Below are 23,885 nucleotides of genomic sequence, written 5' to 3'. Positions count from 1 at the left end.
ATAGCCGGAGAAAGACTGGAAAAGGTGTGAGGGAAGAGGGTCGGTAGCGCAGGTGGTAGGGCGAGCAGCAGAGAGGAATCTGGAGACTTCTTCCTCTGTTGTTGGTTCTAGTATAGAAAGTAAGTGAGTGATGGATGGATGCAGTGCTGAAAAGACAGGGATCGTGGCTAGCCGTGCAGTGTTTGGTGATTTCTTTTCGGATGTTTTAGATTTTTCAGCCTTTAGATCCTTTAGAACTAATATGTAAACTAATTTTAATTATTTCACTCCCAAGCCATTTTTCATTTTAGCTTTTCCCCCTGCTTTCAAAAAAATCAAAACTTCTTGATTTTTCCATCAACTTAGGCATCTTAGAGCTTATTTTTTGTCATCTTTTTCTGAACTTTTTTGCTTTTCGTTTGATGGGACAACTTGTAGTTTCTATTGGTACCATTTTGAGGTACATACGACATTTTGATCACTTTTCAGAAAATTTTCCTAGCAACGTGGTAACCAAAAAAGTGCCATTTTGACTAGACAGATATTGATACTTTCCCAGACATATTCCAGCCACTTTCAGACATTAACCTCACACATGATGCATCCGTGCAATACACATAACAGTAGACAGGACACTTTGCACAGTGCATCCACATTGAAGGCATGACATGTATAACAATTATGGACGGGCCAGAAATAGGTGCTTCGGGCCACTACAGTTCCCCCCTTACCTAAAATAAGCTGACCCCGGCGCCTCTCAAGTAGAGTGTAATATCTGGAGAAGAGATATCTCCTTGTACTACTCCAATTCACCTTTAGGAACACTACACAGTCACGGAGTGTGCAAGACAAAATCTGTGACTGCTAAACTCCCTCTCTCTTCTCTCCTCCCCTCCAGCTGATTGCAATGGTAGGGGGCATGATGGGGGTGAAGCTAAGCGCCGCCCCGCCTCATCCCATTGCTGGCTGCGGACAAGGGGTGAGACGGAGGCGGAGCTAAGCTCTCGCACCCTCCCTGCCACCTCCCATTTCAATCAGCCGGAGGGGAGGAAGGGGCAATGGAACCGCAGCCTCAGCATATATGCGCTGGGACCCATGCCGTTTAAACGGGTGCACAGACATTAGATTTGTGCGCCCGTTCACAAGTTTTTACTCCTCACATCGTAGCGTATATGGGACGGCCGTGAAAACAGCGGCTGATATGCGCTTGTGTGAAAGAGCCTTAATCCTGTTCCCCCCTAATCACCTACTATTTTAGGCATCCTCTTCACATGGAAGATGCCCAAGCAATTGGTCTTATTAGCCATTTTGGCAAAACCTCAGTTTGTGTATCTTCCTGGTGATGACCCTTTTCTATTTATTGACTATTCTGACTTCTGTGCTCCTTGACCTTGGCTCTGTATTTTGGACTTTGCTTTTGTCCGCCACCTGCCCTGACTTACAGCCTGGATCTCATTTATGGAAAGTCATTGAAAAATGTCACTACTATTCCCACCCTCACTACCACTCCCATCCTCTGCCTGTTTTTAGCATTCCATTCTCTGCTGTCATCACTACTACTTCTATTGCTTACCTATAATAAGCACTACATCCCCCTCTGCTGCCACAACCACTCCCATTCACAGCCTATCATGAGTATTCCATCCTCTACTGTTACCACTACTCCTATCCTCCACCTGTCAACAAGTAAGTACAATTCATTTGAAACCTGATGAAACTGTGTCTGTCTGTCTGTTCTTTTGTAATATATACCTTCTTATTACTTGTTTGCACTGCATATGTATCATATATCAGTGTCCACATAAAGAAAGCTATTATCAGTATAACTACCATGTTTCCCCCAAAATAAGACACTGTTTTATATAATTTTTTTGCCCCAAAAGAGGCAGTGTCTTATTTTTGGGGGTGTCTTATACTCACCTGGCCTGCGGCATCTGGGTCCCTCGTGCTGGTCTCCAGCGCTGCGGCAGGCTGCAGTGTAATCCTTAGTGTTGACACAGCACTCTCTTTCTGGTGAAGGGGCTTTGAATACCTAGCAAACGAGTGCCGTTGATTGGATCAAAAGCGCCACTGGCTCAACGAATCAGAGCCGGCACTCGATAATTCACAGCCATTCAGTGAATGACATCACTTAATGGCTGTGATTTATTCCTCGAGCATGGCTCTGATTGGCTGAGCCAGTGGCACTTTTGATCCAATTACAGCGCTCAATGAATGGCTGAGCGCTTCCGGTGATTGGCTGAGCGCTGTGACCAATCGCAGGCAGCGCTCAGCTGTCATTTATTGAATGACTGAGCACTGCCTGCGATTGGCTGAGCGCTCAGCCAATCAGATACAGCTCTTTCAGCAAGTAAAAGAACTTCAGAGCAGTGCAGGAAGAACAAGCGGCCACACGCGGCTGAGCTCCGGCAGTGGCGGAGATCTATGTGTATATTTATTTTATTTTTTACACATGCTAGGGATGATTTTCATCCCTTCCCCGAAAATCAATGCAGGGGTTGCCGGCAGCCCATTGCATTCAATGGGGCTGCCAGCAGCAGCGGCCCCATTGAAAGCAATGCTGCAATATGGAAGCAGGCTTGTAACCTGAATTTTTGCTCTTAAATCAGGGCAAAAATTTGGAAGAGAGCCTGCTCGCAAGTCAAGAAGCTCACAAGCTGAGGCTCTTGCAACCCAAGGTATCACTGTATATAATTAATCAAATCAATATTTTTATTATTTGTGCACCAAGGACAAGGAAATGATTCGATTCCTCCTGTAATCTGGTTTTTGGCTTTAAACTCATTTGGCACTCCTCTATATCATCAATATAAATACCTGCATCAAAAGATCCACCAGGGAGATTACATCACAGTCTACATAGTGATTATTTATGTCGTGGTGGGGTGTGATTGTGTGTCCTGTCCATGCAGCTGGGAACAGCTGAAAGGGGAGGAGCACTTTTGTAGGTGTGCGCTTACCTTTCAAAATTTGGGCAGGCTTGCATGCATCCTACCATCACCACAAATCCACCAGACATCCAGCAGTGCAGTTGACATATTTTCAAACTGAACCTGTAATTGCTGAGGAAAGTATAGGCCTAGACAAGATGCCAAACCAAACAGAATCTCATAAGGACTGAGATCTGTCTGTATGGTGGGCGTGTGTCTTATTGAAAGGAGAACCAAGAAAAGGCACTCAGGCCAAGGTTTGTTTTTTTTATGGTCCCAATAAGCCTCTCTACTCTCCCACTGCTTTGAGGATGGTAAGGTTTGTGGAATGCCTGTTCTATGCCTAACATCCCTGCCATCTCAGTAAGGGCTCCTGCACACTCGCGTTTTTCTTGCGCCTTTTTTTTTTACCCGATTGTCAATGGGACTTTCTAATGTTAAAAACACATCGCACAAAAATTGCAAAGCACCAACGTGCAATGCGTTTTTAACATTAGAAAGTTCCATTGACAATCGCGTGAAAATAAACGCAGCAATATGGCATGAAAAAAATGCGCAAGAAAAATGCAAGTGTGCAGGAGCCCTAAAGTGAGTACGACGGTCACTCTCAATGGTTTCTGGGACACCAAACCTATAGACCACTTCAAAAAGAAGCTTTTTGGCTGTATTTTTAGCATTAGCCGCAGAAACAAGGTAAGGCTCCAGCCAGAGAAGAGAGCAATACATACAAGGACGTATTGAAACGGTCCAGATTTGAGGAAGTTGTATGTAGTCGATCTGCAACCTCTGGAAGGGGTATAAGAGTGTGTTTAGAAGGGGTTTTGACAGTCCTACCTGGGTTGGACAGTGCGCAAGTCAAACATCCCTGAGTATAAGAGGCAGCAACTACTGAAAACTAGGCGCATACCCATACCTGGAAACTAGATCACACATTGCAGTTTTAGAGACAGACGTCCTCAATGAGCACAGACACTGGATTGCCTGTTTCCTAATGGTCAGACGAGGACGGTCTGGGTTTGGACTGTCCATTCTGAGCCTTAGGAAGTGTCTATGCATGCGTCCCTGTTTGCCACAGTTGTAGCAAGTGATAGGTTTCCGGGATTCATGATTGGCCAGGTTTACAAGTACTGTGTTACAGGAACCTAGCTCTAAACTACGGACAACTTTGAGAAGATCCTGAGCCTCTAGAGTACGCCATTCAGGATGGGCAGCTTCTATTTTGTCCTTCAGGTTCTTTTTGAGACCTCCCACAAAGGCTTGCATAAGAAGTTGGACATGTGCGGGGACATTTGGACTGTATCCCAAGTCCCTCCATGCTACCAGAATCCTAGACAAAATTTTTTCTGCTGATTTTGTCGTTTCCTGCCTAACATCATGCAGGGTAATTCCTAACTCTGTCATGCGCATCGAAGCCCAATCTTTCAGATGATGTAGAATGATGTAGACAAGCTCTATAGAACCCCATGGGTTGTTTTTCAGGATCTGGCATTTTTATTAGTGATACTGTCTTTCTCATTCTGTACTTACTGACACCATCATTTTCAATTCTTTCTTCTATCTTTCCTTTAGCAACCAGGCAGACACATCTGTTCCACTCTTCACCTGTCTTCAGGAGTTTAGTATCTTTAAAACTGCCTTTATATTCTATCATTGCATTTGACCACAGACAGGAACTAGGGTCCCATGTCTGGTGTCTTGTTTCATGTAAGAAATCAAAGCCTTACATTCTTCAGCTATTTCTTTACCTTCCATATTCTTTACTATGTTTTTGGCCAATATCCATTCTGCCTCACCTGAGGTGGCTTTCTTAGACCATGCGTTACCCATCTTTCACTGGATAGTCTATATGGGTTTTTAATAACCTTTTTCCTCCTTATTTGAGGAGAGGGGAACCACGTCTAAGGATATTATGTCGACTATAGCAAGAGATTCTTGTCACAAGTCAGACACTTGTCCTACAGACAACATACAGTACAAGTTTTCCCGCTGCGTTACCTAAAAACGCAGGCTTCACACTGCAGGACCCACCCAAACTATATACAGGCATTCCTGCTGCGTGACCCTAAAAACTCAGGCATCACAGTGCAGCACCCACCTAAACCATTGGTCCCTCGTCAGGGATCCGGGACACATTACCAGTAGATTAGGGAATTTAGATCACAGAATATCTACACTAGGACAACTATCCAACCTATTGAGACTATTATGGTTTTCAAACACACTGGGTTACACATTCATTCAAACCTAGACAATGAGACAGCTTATTTGACAGGGTTCTTTGTCATATAAAATGGACTGAGTTTAGACCACTCAATATAAATGAACACACTTACCCAACTTTGAGCAGACAGAAGCACAGAGACACAGTGAGAGATAAAAATAAAAGTTCCTTACCCGCCGGCTTTGTCCTGATTATGGGTGCATTCTGTCCATTCGAGAGTAAGTCGGGTCAGAGGTTCTGGTCACTCCGGGCATCAGCTGTTATCAGATGACACCAGTACCGATCTGATAACCTTGTTGCTAGGTGCCAAATTGGTAGATATGGAAGCCCGTGATGAAAAGATTTTGCTAGCAATTATCTATCAATAGCAGGAAATCATTCTATGTTATACCAACGTAATGTAGAAAAAAATTCTGGCAACATGTAGATGTTACGGTATCCTACCCACCGGTACGCCAGCCCGGGTTGCTCTAGAACTACCCGCAACCCCCTGTCCCTGCCTACTTGCCTCCACTCCTGGCTAACCCCAGGCGGGCAACTGGGCGGTGGTCCCTACTCTCACTAGGGACCGAGAGGGGACACTGGCGTACCAAGATGTAAGAAGGTAGAATACTGACAGGATGGACAGATGTGACAACCAACAGAAAAATCCAAGCAGACCAAGGCAGATGGGAGAACCTGGCAGATATGACAGAACAAGTTGAGAACGCTGGAGACCAACAGAGGCAGGATGCTAGCACGCTAAAGGAAAACAAATAACTGGCAGTGAATGCAGGTCACTGCTAGCCTTAAAAGCACAAGCTCCGCCCAGGGGAGGAGAAAGGGAGACACACTCCCAAAGCACCAATTTAAAAGGTGCTAATGCACGGGGCTGACTACAGGTGCGCGTGCGCACGGCTCCACCATGACCCACAGGCGCGCGCACCGCGTCGCACACCAACAGCACCACGCCGAACAGCCACCCACACTCGGGAGCCGGACAACAAGCTGGGGGGACGCGCCCCGAATGTGGGACACAGCACCCTGCTGCCCCGGGAGAACCCGTAGCTGCCGCACGGTAACAGTAGAGTCTTAGAGAAGGCTCAAGCTTAGAGAAAGGCCTCATGGCCGAAACGCTGCTGTCTCTGTGTGATGGGAGAATAAAGAGTACATTTTATATAGCACCACTACATGCTGCCAGGATTTTTTTCTACATTACGTGGACATCTGTGGGAGTGCGGTTTGGACTCTTATCTGCCTGTTGCATTTCGTGGCCCTACCCGTATTGGGTTTTTCTGGTGCTGCTGACATGCTTTGTTATTTTCGGCTGATATACGGTGTCCCTTTCAGCAGGGGGAGGAGGCGGGCCGGGCGCAATGCACTGAGCTCCCACCCCCTCTCTGCCCTCCGTCACTACTTGCAATGTGAGGGGGTGGGACAGGGCAGAACTTAGCTCAGCCCCCTCCCACCCCTTCCATTGTAAACAGTGGCGAGGGGTGGAAAAATAAAAAATTGGCCTTTGAAAAATAGAGATGAAAATCTGCCAAAAATCGTTGCGTCCTTAAGCCCAAAATAAACCATGTCCTTAGGGGGTTAAAGAATAAAGTATTTTTCACACGTTAGAGACGACTCTGTTTCACTGGATCTCATTTACACCTTTGTGCTGCCAGCCCTTAGTACAGCCTATTTCTCCACTACGCCACTGTTCAGACCTGTAGGTATTGCAACTTGGCTCAACACTGGCAGTGCCAGTTTCATGTATAAGGCTGCTATCTGTGTATGAAGGCTTAGGGACCTCATCGCAAATTTTGTATGTTATTTGGAGGGGTCAGGCATGAAAACTGGGCTGCCACCTTAGATACCCCAAAGCCAAACCAGTGTGTGGCAAGGCAGATCCACATTTGTCTGCTTGACACAAATTTAGCCAGAACTGCCAATTTTATCAAGATCAGAAGACAATCTTATGTGTATATGGCAAGCTCAACAGTCCTCTTTTTTGTTTTTTACAGATATGAATCAGGTAAATAAATTATTTTTCTCTAATGTTTCTTGATTATTATAAACTTTTGATGCGCACATCCTCATGGACTGGAAAGAAGGGCAACACAGGTTCTGTTCACATCTGCTTCAGATAAAGCACACAATCAGAGATATAATATAGAGTAGCATGCTGAGCTATTTTGTCTAGTAATATGCCAGGCAGCATAATGGAAACCCGTCAGACCACATTTTAGTCAATGGGGTCTGTTAATGCTGTCTGTCTGTTATGTGGCAGATCTATTCCTGGCTGGTATTCTGTTTTTCTGTTCCTATGATAGAACAGGAAAATGGAATTCACCAACGTAGATGTGAATACAACCTACTATAATAATGTGAAGACTCAGAAGACCAGCAGACAGCATAGAATGTGTTACATTTCCGTTTAGAATTTCATCGAAACTAGTTCACCTCCATAGCTTTTAACTTTAGTATGGCAGTGAGCAGCAAGTATTACCTAGCAGTGAAGCAGCCATTGCTTCAGCCTAGATTACTATATTTTAGCTCATTGTACCTTTATATAAAACTGTGCCAAAACAGATTCTTCTCAGGTTGCATGATGTGCATTCATTGTATACATGGAAGCCTGTGAAAGTAGACTGAAAGGTCAGAGAAGTCAGGAATTGTTCAAGCTAAACATCACAAAAAATGGTGTACTAATATTACACTGCAAAACAATGGTATGTTTAATTATCGTATGTGCAAATACAGTAATTGTATGGGTAAAAGAAATCGGATCTTTCCATAAGAGATTGCATTATTCCACATGCTTGTGTTAATTAGTAAATATATTCTAGAAGTGAACTGCAACATTCCTGTAAAACATGAAATATCATCCACTCCTATTTTTATACATTTCTATCTACAAAATAAAGTGAATATGAAAGGTGAAGGCTTGAAGGATGAAATATCATTTTGTATTTGGATACATTATCACATACCACTTAGGCCCCCTGTACACAGTCGTGATTTCGCCATCTGAAGCTTTCCATAGCTTTGCTATGGAAAGCGCCGGCCCCGTGTCCATGAGCGGAAAATCATTGCGATTCTCCGCGGTCAGCCTATCTGCCAGATAGGCTGAACGGGGAAAATTCGTCTGTGGCTCTTGCTCCCGGGCGGCGGCGGCGGCTCCCATGGCGGAGAAATCACACCCGTGGACAGGGGGCCTTAACTCCATTCATATGTTAGATGCACAATACCAAGATTCTTAAGCTTTTCCAAATGGACTTCCTAGTTTCATTAGTAAGATAAAGTAAATGATGCCCAACACTCGTCCCCACACATACTCGTTCCTGTGTTGCTGCACGGGAGCTAGTATCACTGACTCACAGCGGGGAGGCTGCAGGAGATTTTACTCTTCACTCCTCCGCCCCTCTCCATTAACTTAACATAGCGGCTGTTCAGTACTGAACAGCTGCTGTTTACACTGAACGATCAGCGATCTGCTCATCATCCATCGTTTATGCAGCATAACACAGTCTGGCATTAGCTTTAGATGGAGACATGCAAAAAACACAAAGAAAAAAAAAATAACACAATCTTTTCCTAATCATTTGTATTGCATCTACAAATTTAGACTGAGAACAATTTAGGGCCAGTTCACATGACGGTTTACGCCTTGTGATGGCGATGACAGAAGAAGGCAGAGACAGCACTTTTTTTTTTTTAATCAAAAACAAATTTACTAAACAGAATTGGCATTTATTATATGACACTCCATATAGGAAGGTTCGTGTACTTAAAGGGGTTGTCCCGCGAAAGCAAGTGGGGGTATACACTTCTGTATGGCCATATTAATGCACTTTGTAATATACATCGTGCATTAAATATGAGCCATACAGAAGTTATTCACTTACCTGCTCCGTTGCTAGCGTCCCCGTCTCCATGGTGCCGTCTAATTTCAGCGTCTAATCTCCCGATTAGACGCGCTTGCGCAGTCCGGTCTTCTCCCTTCTGAATGGGGCCGCTCGTGCTGGAGAGCTGCTCCTCGTAGCTCCGCCCCATCACGTGTGCCGATTCCAGCCAATCAGGAGGCTGGAATCGGCAATGGAACGCACAGAGCCCACGGTGCACCATGGGAGAAGACCTGCGGTCCACCGTGGGTGAAGATCCCGGCGGCCATCTTCGCAAGGTAAGTAAGAAGTCACCGGAGAGCGGGGATTCGGGTAAGTACTATGCGGTTTTTTTTTTAAACCCCTGCATCGGGTTTGTCTCGCGCCGAACGGGGGGGCTATTGAAAAAAAAAAAAAACCGTTTCGGCGCGGGACAACCCCTTTAAACATTGCGTAATAACTCTTGTCAAAGTGACAGTAACCAATTAGTTATGCATTTTCATTACCCAGTGTAACGCATCGGCACAGGCATTGCCTGCACATCTCCCTATAGTAGTAGCAAAGCACATGCATGATAGACCTTCTCTAATCACTGCCCAATACCTGTGTCAATATCTCTAGACTAACCCCTCACACTCTATAGAAGCTGCGTGCTTTCCTCACAGGATGTCCAATCTTGTAGATGCCATTAGCACTAAGCCCTCTTACACGATATGTGTTACTCTATCCTCATTTCCAAATAAATACAATCTCAATAACCATGTCATAAACATCACACATTACATAAAGCATAGATTATCCTAATGAACGATCATGCAAACAAAACACCTCTGCTGCAGTTTTCCATTGAAATCCACATTGGATTTCTTTGATGAGGGCCAAACAGCACCATTGATTTCAATGGTTTTGTTTTGACTAGTGGGATTCTCGCCCATTAATACTACACACAAAGAAAGATCGGACTTGCCCTATGTTTTTTGCATGTAGTTTTTCTAGTTGTGAGAAAAGATAGGGCAGGACCTGCTTTTTTTTTTTTACCCGTGTGCAATAATTCAAAATTTGAATGGTTAGAAAAAAAATAATTTTGACTGGTTCATGCGGTAATACGCTCCGTAGCAACAAGCATATTTGGGCATGCGCCAGTCTGTTTTAGCCCTTAATATAGCCTAATGGTTCTGTTCATTCTAAGGGTGACTACCCACTAGCGGTTTTTTTCACTGCGAAATTCGCAGCGTTTTTTTTTTCTGCAGGGGTCTATGGGACTTGTAATGTTAAAATCGCGATCGTGCAAAATCGCGATTTACCGCAATATCGCGATTTTGCGCGATCGCGACTTTAGCTTTACATGTCCCATAGCCCAAAGACCCCTGCAGGAAAAAAAAACCGCTGCGAATTTCGCAGTAAAAAAAACGCTAGTGGGTAGTCACCCTAATAGAGCAGATTTGTGGTAAAAAATGCTTGCAGGAATCTATGTGCTTGCCGCAGGAACAACCCCATTTCAATGAACAATATTGACTTATTTTTCGAGTCACAGAAGCTTCTACTTGTGAATATACTCTTAGGCTTCCTTCACACGACCGTATGGATTTTAATGTTTATCTGTACACAATGTATAGTCGCATGGATGAATATTTGACCCAATTGAGTCCCGATCTTTATTCACATATGTCATGCCATTTACATAGGGCACTGCTACCTAAATGTCAAAAAACTATGCTGAAGCGATGAAAACCATCGATCGCTATAAAATGCTCGGAATGACCAATGCTTAATTAGGGCCAGTTGCCTTTTTTTCAGCATTGTAAGTCGGGTAACTCCCTCCACCTCCCTTTTTTTCTAGCTGCCATAGAAGTCTATGTCAGCTTGCTGCATATCACCTCAAAAGAGAGTTAATGACTAGAGATGAGCGAGCATACTCGCTAAGGGCAATTGCTTGAGCGAGCATTGCTCTTAGCGAGTACCTGCCCGCTCGAGAGACAAGGTTCAGCGCGGGGGAGCGGTGAGTTGCGGCAGGCAGCATGGGGGAGCGTGGGAGACAGAGAGAGATCTCCCCTCCATTCCTCCCCGCTCTCCTCCGCAGCTCCCTGCCCGCCGCCGGCACTCGAACCTTTTCTCTCAAGTGGGCAGGTACTCGCTAAGAGCAATGTTCGCTCGAGCAATTGCCCTTAGTGAGTATGCTTGCTCATCACTAGTCAAGACCTATCTATTCACACACCATATAAAAAAGACAACCGAAAATGGTCACATATGGCTTATCTTTTCTAGTGCCATTATTTCATACAGCAAAAAAAAAAAAAAAAGTTAATCTGAAGGAACCCATGGAAAACCAATGCTTTGCATGGTCCCATTATATGGACGATTTTTTGAATGCACCGAAATACCTGCGTAAATATGGTCATCTGAATAAGCCCTTAGACTAAAGAGGTATTAGTGTACCTTGACGCCATCAGAAGGTAGGGGTTTGACAGGAGGAACGCTCCTGTCACACCCCTAGCTCCTGATAGGCTCAAGGTACAAAGGTCCTAGCAGCACAGTGTGACTTGATTTGTCCCATCACTGCAGCCTTAGCCTGAGGCTTACAATACTCCGTAGCCTAACATTATTAGCCGTGAATGCTCCCATGTTACAACTGTATCGTGGCAGCATTTACATGTCAGAATGTCATGGGCAAAGAACGATACTAACCCTCAGGCTAAGGCTGCAGCGCTGGGACAAATCAATAGAGACGCTGCAGCCTCTGTGCTCCATGCCATGCTGTGCTACGCGGCCGCCGGCTCACGTGTCTTTTGTGTCAGCCACCCTCTCCCTCACGGCAGGTGACTGTGAGGTCCGTCCAGGCGGAGGCATTTTGTACAGTGTGAGCGGCTCACCTCTCCTTTGCCTCCTGGCCGTCAGGTCCCTTCTGGCGGGCACTTCACTGCTGTGTGACGTTTGCTGGCAGTGAAGATGCGTGTCTTTCTTTTACCAAAGCCGATCACCGTCTCTACTCGGATGGCCTGCCGACTTGTGGGCCGCCGGCATCTGAGGGTAAGGCACTTGCTCAGCACTTGCAGCGCTGGCGGCCGCTGTATGCTTTTTTGTCTTTCTCTGTAGTGGGCCTGCAAGCCAACTGCATGTTCAGGCAATCAGGTACAGGGGGCATCACCCCCCCCCCCCCCAGGAATTCCTGGTGGCATCAAGATACACTAATACCGACTAGAGATATACCATAACTGCTGGTACAAGTGGATATCACTCACCATCGCCCATCAACTTATCTATTTCATTCAACACACATGTTGAACCCTTTTGAGGAAGGAGGGGAAATAACATTCTAATATCTTTCATGTTATTTGTCTGCAAAGATGGAAGAAATTAAGCATATTCCCATATCTAGAAGCCAGGTCTAGCAGAGCTCCTCCACTATTGTTCTAGTTATACAGTAATGAAAGGGATCTTTGTGATGCTTCTGCTACGGTACATTGATCCTGCAGTGTGAGGTTAGAACTATGTGAGGTTTTGTGCCTTCTTATATATGTGTATTATCATTTATTTCCTGACCATTTTTCTAGATACCATGTATTATGAACATATAGTGATCACATAAATACTGGAAAGACGCAGAACATACTGTATAACCATGTGTATCAGAGGCTGAAACAACAGCAACAGACAATATATAATACATTGTTTCCTCTGAGACCGGCTGTTCACTTTCACTGCTGTGCACAATGTACATAGAAAAATTACTGCGGAAGGCAGATGTGTCCTCAGTTGGCACTGCATCCCCTCACAACCTCCATAGCTGCACAGAAACAGGAAATCCAGCGCTGGGAACTGGCTGCCATCTTCCCCTATCTGGCAGCCAGGACTGGAATTGCCGATGGAAGCATCAATATGTGTCTGCAGCCCTTCTGCTGAATGCTGAGTGACATCATGTACATAAATGAATAATTGCAATGGGAAACTATGTTGAAAGGAAAATGCAATGTAGAAATCTACACATGCAACTATGTGAGTGAATATTCCATACTTAATACAGCCAAGGTTGTGAGAGACAAAACAGCCATTAAATGACCTACAGTACTTAGTATCTATCCATTTTTATTATATATGTGGTTCTTATATCCCGAGTATCACATATAGGGCAGTTTCAGATGACTTTAGGCACAACTACGCTAGCCAGCACAGAATGTAGTTGCCCCTGAACGAGAGGAATTTCTTCCCCTTCGCCGGCTTTTCAATCTCTGCACCAGAGCACCGGAGATGGAAAAACACGATGGGAGATAGGTGCTACCCAATCTTTCTCACACGTAGTATGAACAGCTCCTATATTTCCCACACATAGCATGGACAGCTCCTATCTTTTCTCCACCGTACAATTAACAGCCAAGAAAAGAGCTAGCGAAAATGAAACCATTGAAATCAGTGGTTTCATTTTGTCCCATTTTGCAGCCGTGATTATCATGGCCGCATAATGGGAGAAGACCACAAGCATTTTGCACAGAGACCAGTTTCTTTTGACTTTGGTCAGGAACCCAGCATCTCTTGAGACCAGCAGCTTCCAGCATACTTATCTGCACCTGGCCTCTCTCTGTCTGCAGCCTTGCAGACTTTATGGATCAGCTAATTGTACAGCCCCTGCACCTGAGCAGCTTGCCACCATACCATAAGACCTGGAGTGGAGGGAGTGGAATGGACAGCCCCACTACCGAGCCTGCCATCCATTCCAAAAAAAACAGGCCCCAAATATGTTTTACAAAAACATCTCCAGCAACTACCTTTGCTGGAGACACGAACTCCCTTCACTTCTAATGGACGTAATGTCTGAACCCAGGCGAAATATAGCGACCGTCAAGAATTAACCCCTTCAGTGTCTCAACACACACACATATATATATATATATATACATATATATATATATATATATACCTTTCTAGCAATTAGAATTTACAGAGTGCAGAAAGTCTAAATAGTAATTAATAGCCCTTCACAGATTGGACTTGTTAAAAGATCACTATTGATACTCTATTAGAACTTACTAAAAACATACGCACTAGGCCTAGACAGCTGGGGTGGGGTATCTGGACATAATAGGAAAACTCAGACACACATAAAGGGGAGAGTGACAGCTCTCAGCTCAGATAGAGAGGTGAGAACCCTGATAGACTCAAGGACCTGGTAGCAGCCAGGAGTTAGATGAGTGAATGGAGAAGTACAGAAGACTCAACATACAGAGTACACTCCAGGGGCCAAACAGACGGCATGCAAGTGGTGCTATTTAGTTCTATTTAGTTTCAGAGTCGCACGTACAGGTGGCATGTCATGGATTATGTCATTGTTGTGTGACATAGCACACTATACTACTTTCATTTGCTCCATTGTTAAAGTAGTTAGTGTTGCTCGTTGCGATCGGCTGACGGTTAAAATCAGGCACATTTTTGTTAGCCCGATCCAAGTTTTGACAAAACGTGCAGGAAAATTGGCTTTCCCACAATACATTATGAATCAGGTCAGCATGCAGCCAATCATCATCCAGGACATCTTGACAATATTAGCAAATGTGTTCTACATGTTGCAAATGGGCAGCAGTTATATATAACATATGCACTATGCTTATGGTACCATTTTACAGCTCAGCAGACATAAGTTGTTCTGTAATGTGGGTGGCATAGTCTGCAAAGTATTCCATGCACTGCAGCTGCTCAATTTAGGCTACCTGTGGTTTTTTGCAAACAGAGAAAAACAAAAATGCTGGTATTCCAACCCATTCCTAACTGATTATCCAGGTTTACATCTACTGCTAGAAAAGACCAAGAAACTGTGCTTACACTTTCATTATTCACATCCAGCCACCTTTCATCTGGTAGAGGTGCAATGATAGTTTGGGCTACCACCAAACCGCCTCATCTGTGACATGTCTACAAAGTGGAATTTCACATTACATATGTTGCAAAGACTAAGCCAGCAGCAGAGAGCAATTACAGAGTACCAGATAGTTTATGCCATTAGCAGATGCTGTATGGATGTTGGGCACTTGACGTTGGTGGATATGTGTGTAGGTTTAGCCTGCTTTGAGGAAGTGACCAAAATGGTCAGTTGTGATGACACACTGATCAGTACTACCATCCCTGTTATCTGCTTGCTTGGACTCATACTACAGGGCCTCAAGGACAATGATGTGTCGTCACAGGAGGAAGAGAAAGAGATACCATTTCCCTAATTTTCAGGCCAGTTTGCCATTACTCAACACTGCAGGCAGGGTGGTGTGAGGCAACAAAGGTGGGTGGCCATGTAATGCTTTTGCTGTGCTAGTTAGCAATCTGAGTTTTCAGTTTCATTCCAATATTCTTGTTTTGTTTGCTGTACTTTAAGCAGCTTCTGATTGTTTACTTCAATCAGTGTCCATTCTTGACATTCAGGGTGCGGGCAGACGAGCGCATAAACGGCGCGTTTTTGCGACCAAACGTATATACGTGACCATCTGAGGCAATGGTTTCGAATGTATTCGTTCACATGGGCGATTTTACGGCGCGTAAAAACGGCAATTCGAAAAAAAACGGAACATATGCGACCGAAATACGCGCCAACGCATATTCGATCGCCGAAAAGACCGTTTGCAAAGTAGGAACAAACGAAAATACGCTTTCTAGCTCTGGTCGTGATCGGTGAAAAACGATCGCTCGGGCGATTATACATTGCGCTCGTGCGAACGTAAATACGCCTACGCTCGTCTGCCCGCGCCCTCATGGTGTAATATGCTAGGACCTTTTTCTTCTTCTATTGTATGTTTCACTTTCAACAGTCCTCTGCCCCAATCTTTCTGGGTAAATAAAGTGCCATCACTATGACACCCGGCCACAACAGCCACGATCAGCACTTCCGCTGATCGTATTTGCAAATGTTTAAATGCATTTTAATCCCTCATTTAAAGTTTAAGGGTCTCGAATAGCCCTCGTGATGAGATTGCAAAGTGCTGTTTGGTTGTCATTGCAGCTGGGGGCCTTCTGAAAGCCCTAGGGCTCCTATTGCAGATCGCCTATCTTTGTGGCTTGGCTTGATAGATTGTCTACCAGATCACGGTATAATGTAATACAATGGTATTACATCATACTGCAGGATCGATCAAACCATTGCAAGTTCATGTCCCCTATAGGGACTAAAAAAAATGTCCAAATGAGTTTAAAAACTTTTAAAAAGATATAAAAGGTGATCAAAGTTAGAAAAAAAACTGCCATATTATAATACAAAAATCTAAATAAAGCCCCAAAACATATTTGGTATCGCTGTGTCCATAAACATCCAATCTATCAAAGTAAGGGCTTATTTACACAAGCATATATCGGCCTGCGTTTTCATGGCCGGCCGATATACACTTCCATCTGAGCAGTCCCTCCCTTGCCTCCCCCTCACCGGCTCTCTGTCTCTCTCCTCCCCTCAGAGCGGTTTGCAATGGGAGTGGGCGAGATGGGGGAGGAGATAAGCTCCCGTCCCAAGTCCACAGCTCGCAGAGGCCCGCACAGAAACGTCACTAGTGACGCGTCGGCTCTGCACTGTCCCAGCTGGGTGGCAGCCGACACATAGCAGAGCGGGGAGATCTAGGGAGAAGGTGAGTCGCAGTGGTCACTGCAGTGGCATGGCTTGCATTCGACCTGGTCGTCTGCAGGAGGCCTTACACTTTATTTACCCTGCAGGGTGGACATTGTAAAAAAAGAACAACATTTCAGAACTGCTCTTTTGTGGTCAGCCCGTCTCCAAGAAAAAGTTTAATAAAAAGTATTAATTGTAATGACCCATAGAATAAAGTTATCATGTCATTTTTGTTGCAGTGTGTACACTGTAGAAATAAGACCCCCTCAAAGATGATGGAGTTATGCTTTTTTGCATCTCACCCCACTTAGAATTTTTTAAATAGTTTTTCAGTACATTATATGGTACATTACATAGTATCACTGAAAAATACAACTCGACCTACAAAAATACAAAGCCCTCAGACATGTATGCTATGATTTTTTAAAAAGTGGAGAGAAAAAAAACAAACAAAAAAATAAAGGCCATGTCCGTAACCCCTTTAAAGAATTTATTAAAAGTTAAAGGTTTTATTCCCACCATCTGATTCTCTGGACTTTTACATATATGAACAGAGGAAGTAGATAAGTTGTGACAATCACCTATTGTGATTGTGGTTCCCCTGCTATCTATATGTAGAGACTAGTTATTAGTATAATATATAGTACCAGTGTTTCTGGTGGTGCAATGTGCCACTTATGATATAATATAGCGAATGACATTATCACATGTAACTGAAGGACCTTTGATGACAATTGGAGTTAATCAAAATATTGAGGAATCTGTGATGATGTCACCATCATGTGATCAGGGGTGTAGCTAAAAGCTCCAGTGATTCAGCTGCTCGCTGAGGTGAAACCATGGCTGGAATGAAGGACCTGTGATGATGTCACCATCATGTGATCGTGGCAGAGGATGTAACTCACCCAGTCACTCACGGACAAGTGGTCATTAGTACTTTGATTACCTTTCTGCCTGAGATGATAAAGAGCTGACTACTGAGATGACTACTGAAAAGTTTTCTCTGCAGAATAGAAGTGTTAGACAATTAGGGAGCTTTTAGACATAACTATTATCATTTAAAAAATCATTCAAATGAGCGAAAGAACGATAACAGTGGTCTACAGCTAAAAAGCTTCAGAAACAAAAGTAGCCAAATATTACTAATTTGAGGGTGCTGAACAAGATTGTGACAACAAATTGCAATTTGGCTCTAGTTTTCAAAATTTCTACATATAATCATGTTTTAAGTGTACTTTATTTTTTACATATTTATGATATATGTTGTAACCATTGTGCAACAACTTTTTGTCAGTGGCTGAAAGGAAAGAAGTGCTCCATTAAATTTGGTGTTTCCATGGTTCGTGGGGAGCCTACAGACCATGTAAATAACTGCTATTTTTGCTTGGTACCTCCAATAAGTAAAGGTTACTCAAAGATGAAAAAAATGGATGATAAATTATCCCGATATTGAATCTGCATGTTGACCTGTTCTCAGTAGTGAAGATATTCCAATTGCTCAGCCACCAGAATCATATTCACTTGACACCGCAAAAGAAAAAAATGCAATCGAAGTTCATGATGGTGCAGAGCCATCAACATCCACAGACCCAGATTTCATTCTGGCAACAAATGAATTAAAACCTCATTTAAGACTGAACTTAATGACCTGGTATGTGACCTCCAACTGCCAAAAAATAAATCTGAGCTGCTGGGATCTAGGTTACAGCAATGGAATCTCCTGGAAGACAACGTATTAGTGAATGTGTTAAGCTTTTGTCATCAACATTTACATCAATTCTTCAAAATGGATGCCAATCTTGTATTCTGTAACAATGTAAATGGGCTTATGACAACTTTTAATATTAGCCACAAACCAAATTAATAAACATTCTTCATAGACTCTTCCAAGACGAGTCTGAAAGCAGTTTTGTTACATATTGGCAAAACATTACCTTCTGTTCGTATAGGACATGCAAAACAGATGAAAGAATGCCAGGAAAACATAAAGCAGCTTCTTGTAAAAATCAACTGTGAAGAATACAAATAATAGGTCTGTGGTGATTTGAAAATTGTAGGTTTGGTGCTTGGACTTCAGCTAGGTTATACAAAGTACTGTTGTTTCCTTAATGAGTGGGACAGCAGAGACAGAGTAGCACATTTCAAAAGAATAGAATGGCTATGAAGGACATCACTGTAACCTGGATCACAGAATGTTGTAAGTACACCCCTCGTTGACTGCAATTTTATCATACTACCAGCTTTGCATTTAAAATTAGGACTCATAAAGAATTTGTCAAGGCCATGGACCGTAATGGCACAGCGTTTCGTTATCTCAGAGAAAAGTTTCCGCATGTAAGTGAGGCCAAAGTTAAAGAGGGGATCTTTGTGGATCCATGTATACCCAGGCTCTTCAAGGATGCACATTTCAATGATGTGGTGATGAAAAAGTTTGGAATTCTTTCAAGATGATAGCAAAGAATTTTCTTGGAAACCACAAAACTGAGAATTCCAAAGAACTGCTGGACAATATGTTCTCATGTTATGAAAAAATGGGCTGCAACGTGTCTTTAAAATACATTTTTTACATTCCCACATTGACTTTTACCCTGACAACAGTGGTTCTGTAATAGATGAGCATGGTGAACGCTTCCACCAGGACATTTCTGGTATGGAGAGGTGCTACCAAGGGAAATGAAGCCTTACAATGACAGCAGACTACTGTTGGAATATGACACGTGAAATACCTGTAGATTCATACAAGAGGGCAGTAAAGAAATGTCGTACATGCAACTAATGTCCAGTTTTCATTGTGCAATTGAGTTTTTAACAGGTACATTGTGTTTTTCATAATTGGAGGAATATCTTGACAGTTCCTGTGCTGAAAGTAGCCTGTATTACATCATATGTATGTTTGTAATTTTATTTTAATAATAGTTAATATGTCTCATAAACCTGAGCTAATCCAAAATTTTCATTGTCATTTTCCAACTCCGCACGTCAAAATCATAAAAAAATTGGCATATTTCCTTTCTGAAGCAGACAAAATATTCAAATTTGTTGACCAGTTATCGTTCAGTTTAAACACGCACCAACGACTGAAGCCAAATGAGAATTGTTCGCTTCTCAGTCGTTCATTTCATGTTGGCATAAAAATCATTATTTGCTCGTTTACTTCTCCGTTTAAACATTTCTTAGGCTTAGTGGTCATTGTGAAAACTGCAGGATATTATTTATAATAATCTGGATATTATTTATAATAATCTTTATTTCCATAGCGCCAACTTATTCCGCAGCGCTTTTGAAGCACAGGGGAGCTCAAACAGTACAAAGGTTACAAATGGTATTGAAAAATTTTGGAAACAAAAGGGGGTGGGGGTGATACATAAGGTACAGGGCAGGGGATGGAGCAAGGAGCAACACAGCAATGCAAAAAAACATGTTTTTTTTTTATGGAGCAGATGGGGTGTGGGTAGTGCAGAATGTACGTGGGCAAGAAATGTATATGATAGGCGTATTATGGGATGGGGGACTAGATCAGGAGACTTGTAATACTTCTTTGAAAAGGTGAGTCTTTAGGGCACGTCTAAAATGTAGCACGTCAGGGATTGTCCAAATGTCTTGGGGTAGAACGTTCCATAGGATCGGTGCTGCTCTGGTGAAGTCCTGGAGGTGAGCATGTGAGGTTGGTATTAGAGGGGTGCCTAGTCTGAATGTGCTAGCGGTTTAGAGCGCACAAGCTGGGTGATATATGGACAGGAGAGAGGCAATGTACGGTGGCGTGGCACCATGAAGAGCATTGTGGGTGAGGAGTTTAAATTAAGTTCCATAATGTATGGACAGTCAGTGCAGTGACTGACATAGTGCAGAGGCTTCTGAGAAGCGGCTGGATAGGAAGATGAGTCTAGCTTAATATGGATTGGAGAGGGGAGAGTCTAAAGCGCGTAAGCCCAATGAGCAGTGATTTGCAGTGGTCGAGTTAGGAATGGATGAGGGCGACAACGAGTGTCTTTGGTGTGTGTATGGTCAGGAATGGGCAGATTTTAGCAATATTCCTGAGGTTTAGGTGACATGTTCGGGCCAGAGATTGGATATGCGGGGAGAAAGGAGAAGTCAGAATCTAGTGTAACCCCAAGACAGTGGGTATGCTGTCTGGGTATCATGGTGGTGCCATGATACTGATATAGAGATGTTGGGCAAGGTCGGTATGTAGAGGGCAGAAAAAGAAGATGAGTTTTAGAATGGTTAAGTTTGAGAAATAGGGAGGACATGGTGTTAGAGACAGCAGGCAGACAGTCAGTGATGTAGAGGTGATATTGGATGCCAAATCTGCAGATGGTTTGTCTGTTTAGGGCTGTGTAGACAAAGAGGAGAAGAGGGCAAGGACCAAGCCCTGGGGAACCGCAACAGCAAGCGGAAGTGGAGAAGAGGTAGAGCCAGCAAAGGAGATGCTATGGTCAGAGAGGTAAGAGGAGAACCAGGTGAGAGCAATGTCCTTAAAGGCTGATAGAGTGAAGCTTAGCAAGGAGGAGATCATGGTAGACAGTGTTGAATGCAGCGGAGAGATCAAGGAGGATTAGTAGCGAGTAGTTGCCACTCGACTTGGCAGTCATCAGGTTATTTGATACTTTGGTGAGAGTGGTTTCAGTCGAGTATAAAGGGCGGAAGCCATACTAGAGGGGGTCGAGGAGAGAGTTATCACAGAGAAATTGTATGAGGCGGGAATAGACCAGATCAAGTTTTGAGATAAAGGGGAGGTTGGAGATAGCTCGATAATTGGCAGCATCAGTCAGTTCAAGGGTCAGTTTGTTTAGTAGAGGGGTAGGATGGAGGGTTTAAATGAGGAGGTGACAAAGCCAGAGGTCAGGGAGAGGTTGAAGATGATGGTGAGGTTGGTAGTGACAGCTGGGGAGAGGGACCAGAGGAGGTGTGAAGGGAGAGGGTCGCTAGCGCAAGTGGTTTGTTGGGCAGCAGATAGCAGTCTAGAGACTTCTTTCTCTATTGTTGGTTCTAACATATATAGTGCTTACAGAAAATGAAGCCAAATGCAGGATATATACTACAGGGAAGGCTCAATCACCATTTAACCTGGTAGCATGCTGCAAGCCAGATTGCAATATAGAGGAGCAAAAATGTTCATATGCAGACTGATTGAACAGCCGTTCAACTCAACCCAGGGTAGGGGAGGAGTGACTGCTAACAAACCCAGTCTGCACAATATGAACCGATACCAAGAATGACCGCCATAGTAAGTACACCACACATACAAGAGTACAGCCTACACAGACCAAGCAGTGGATTGCCCTGCATTAAAAAAGTATGTCACAATGGCATGCTATTCTAGGCTCTTCCAACATCTATAGCAAACCGCATGCATAAAAAACACACACTGATAAATGCGAGTGTTAGTATTTTAGGCCTAAAACACGTAAGCTGGCGCGTATGCCAGAACCGACTCTATCTCACAATTAACTGCATAAAATCACAGAGGTGAAAAAAAATGCTCAAAGACATAACTCACAGAAAATGAAGCTAGATACACGATATTAACTACAGGGAAGGCTCAATCGCCACTTAACCTTCTAGCATGCAGCAAGACAGATTGCAATATAGAGGAGCAAAAATGTTCATGTGCAGACTGATTGAGCAGCCACTCAACTCAACCCAGGGTAGAGAAGGTGTGACTGCTAACAAACCCAGTCTGCACAACATAGATAGTGAGTAAGTGATGGATGCAGTGCTGAAGAGACCGGGGTCGAGGTTAGCCGTGCAATGTTCGGAGATTTCATTGCGTATGTTTTCTTTAAAATGTGCGGTTAGCTCTCCAGTACTGAGATCTGTCACGGGGGCCTGTTCTTTGGGGCTAAGGAGGGAGTGGAAGGTGTCATAGAGTCATTTGGGGTTGTGGGATAGTGAGGAGATGAGGCAGGTGAAATAAACTTGTTTCGCGTGCTGAAGGGTGAGATTGTAGGTTTTGAGCATAAATTTGAAGTGCGTGAAGTCTGCTGGCTGTTTGGATTTGCATCACAGCCGTTCAGCACATCTGGAGAAGCGCCGGATGAAGTGCGCTTGTGGTGTGAGCCAAGGTTGTCGTGGTCTGCGGAGGACAGCTTAAGTCACAAGGGGTGTCGCTTAATCCAGGGTGTGTCTGAGGGTGGTGTGGTAGAGTTCGGCAGCCAGATTTAGGCATGCGAGAAGAGCAGTAAGGAACAGGTAAGACTGTAGGGTCTCGACGAACTGTTGGGCGTGAATGGTATGGAGGTTCCTGGAAGTGAGATAGGTGGGAGGGTCTGGAAAAATGTTCTGCAGTAGGAGAGGAGGTTGTGATCTGAGAGTGGGAGGTGAGCGTTAGTAAAGTGGGAGACAAAGTAGAGGCGAAGGAAAATTAGATTGAGAGTGTTGCCGACTCTGTGAGTGGGGGAGTCCAGGAGTTGTGATAGGCCGAGGGAAGAGGGGAGCATTAGAAGTTGGGAGGCAGATGGGGAAATAGGATTGTTGGTGGTGATGTTGAGATCACAGAGGATGAGGGTTGGGAGTTCGCAGGATAGGAAATGGTGGAGAGAGGCGGCGAAGTGGTCCAAGAAGAGGTGGGTGGAACCTGGGGGCCAGTAGATAACTGCGACACACAGGGGGAGTGGACGGAAAAGTTGCAGGGTTTGGACTTCGAACAACAAGAAGGAGAGGGAGGGAGCCTGGGAATGACCTGGATGGTGCAGTTTGGTGAGAGGAGAACACCTACTACTCCGACGCGCCTTTCATCCGATCTGGGGGTATGGGAGAACTGCAGACCATCACAGAACAATGCAGTGGTGGAGGTAGAATCGGATTGCTGTATCCACCTTTCGATGAGGGTGAGCAGGTTGAGGCTTTTGGTAATGAAGAGGTCGTAGATGGTTAGGAGTTTATTGCACGTGAATTGGAAGTTTCAGAGGGTGTATTTGAAGGGGGAAGGGTTTATATTAGGATTTATTTAAATATAGATCGGGACATTGAATTGAACAATTTTTTATAAATGTATGTAACATAAAAACTTAATTTATACAATTGGTAATTTTCTGTTGAAACATTTTTAAAAGGGTATCTGTCATTTCTCCACAGAACAATACAATAATTTATGGTGCTGTTAGGGAATGTGACAGAGAGCTGGGTAATGTATTTTTTTTATACTAACCCGCTCCCACGATTCAGCGCAGTCACACACTGAAGATTGCATGGCGCATGAAAATCTGTTTCTTTTCAGGTTCTCATGCACACGTTCTCCCATAGACTTGTATGGAAAAGAGTCAGATTTTTGTGCGCCGCATGCCTATTTCAGCAGGTATAAAAATTCCATCACACAGCTCTCTGTCATGTCCTCT

The sequence above is a fragment of the Eleutherodactylus coqui genome, chromosome 1 (genome assembly GCF_035609145.1).
Source record: "Eleutherodactylus coqui strain aEleCoq1 chromosome 1, aEleCoq1.hap1, whole genome shotgun sequence".
Classification (NCBI taxonomy): domain Eukaryota; kingdom Metazoa; phylum Chordata; class Amphibia; order Anura; family Eleutherodactylidae; genus Eleutherodactylus; species Eleutherodactylus coqui.
Note: the sequence above shows the minus strand (reverse complement) of the source record.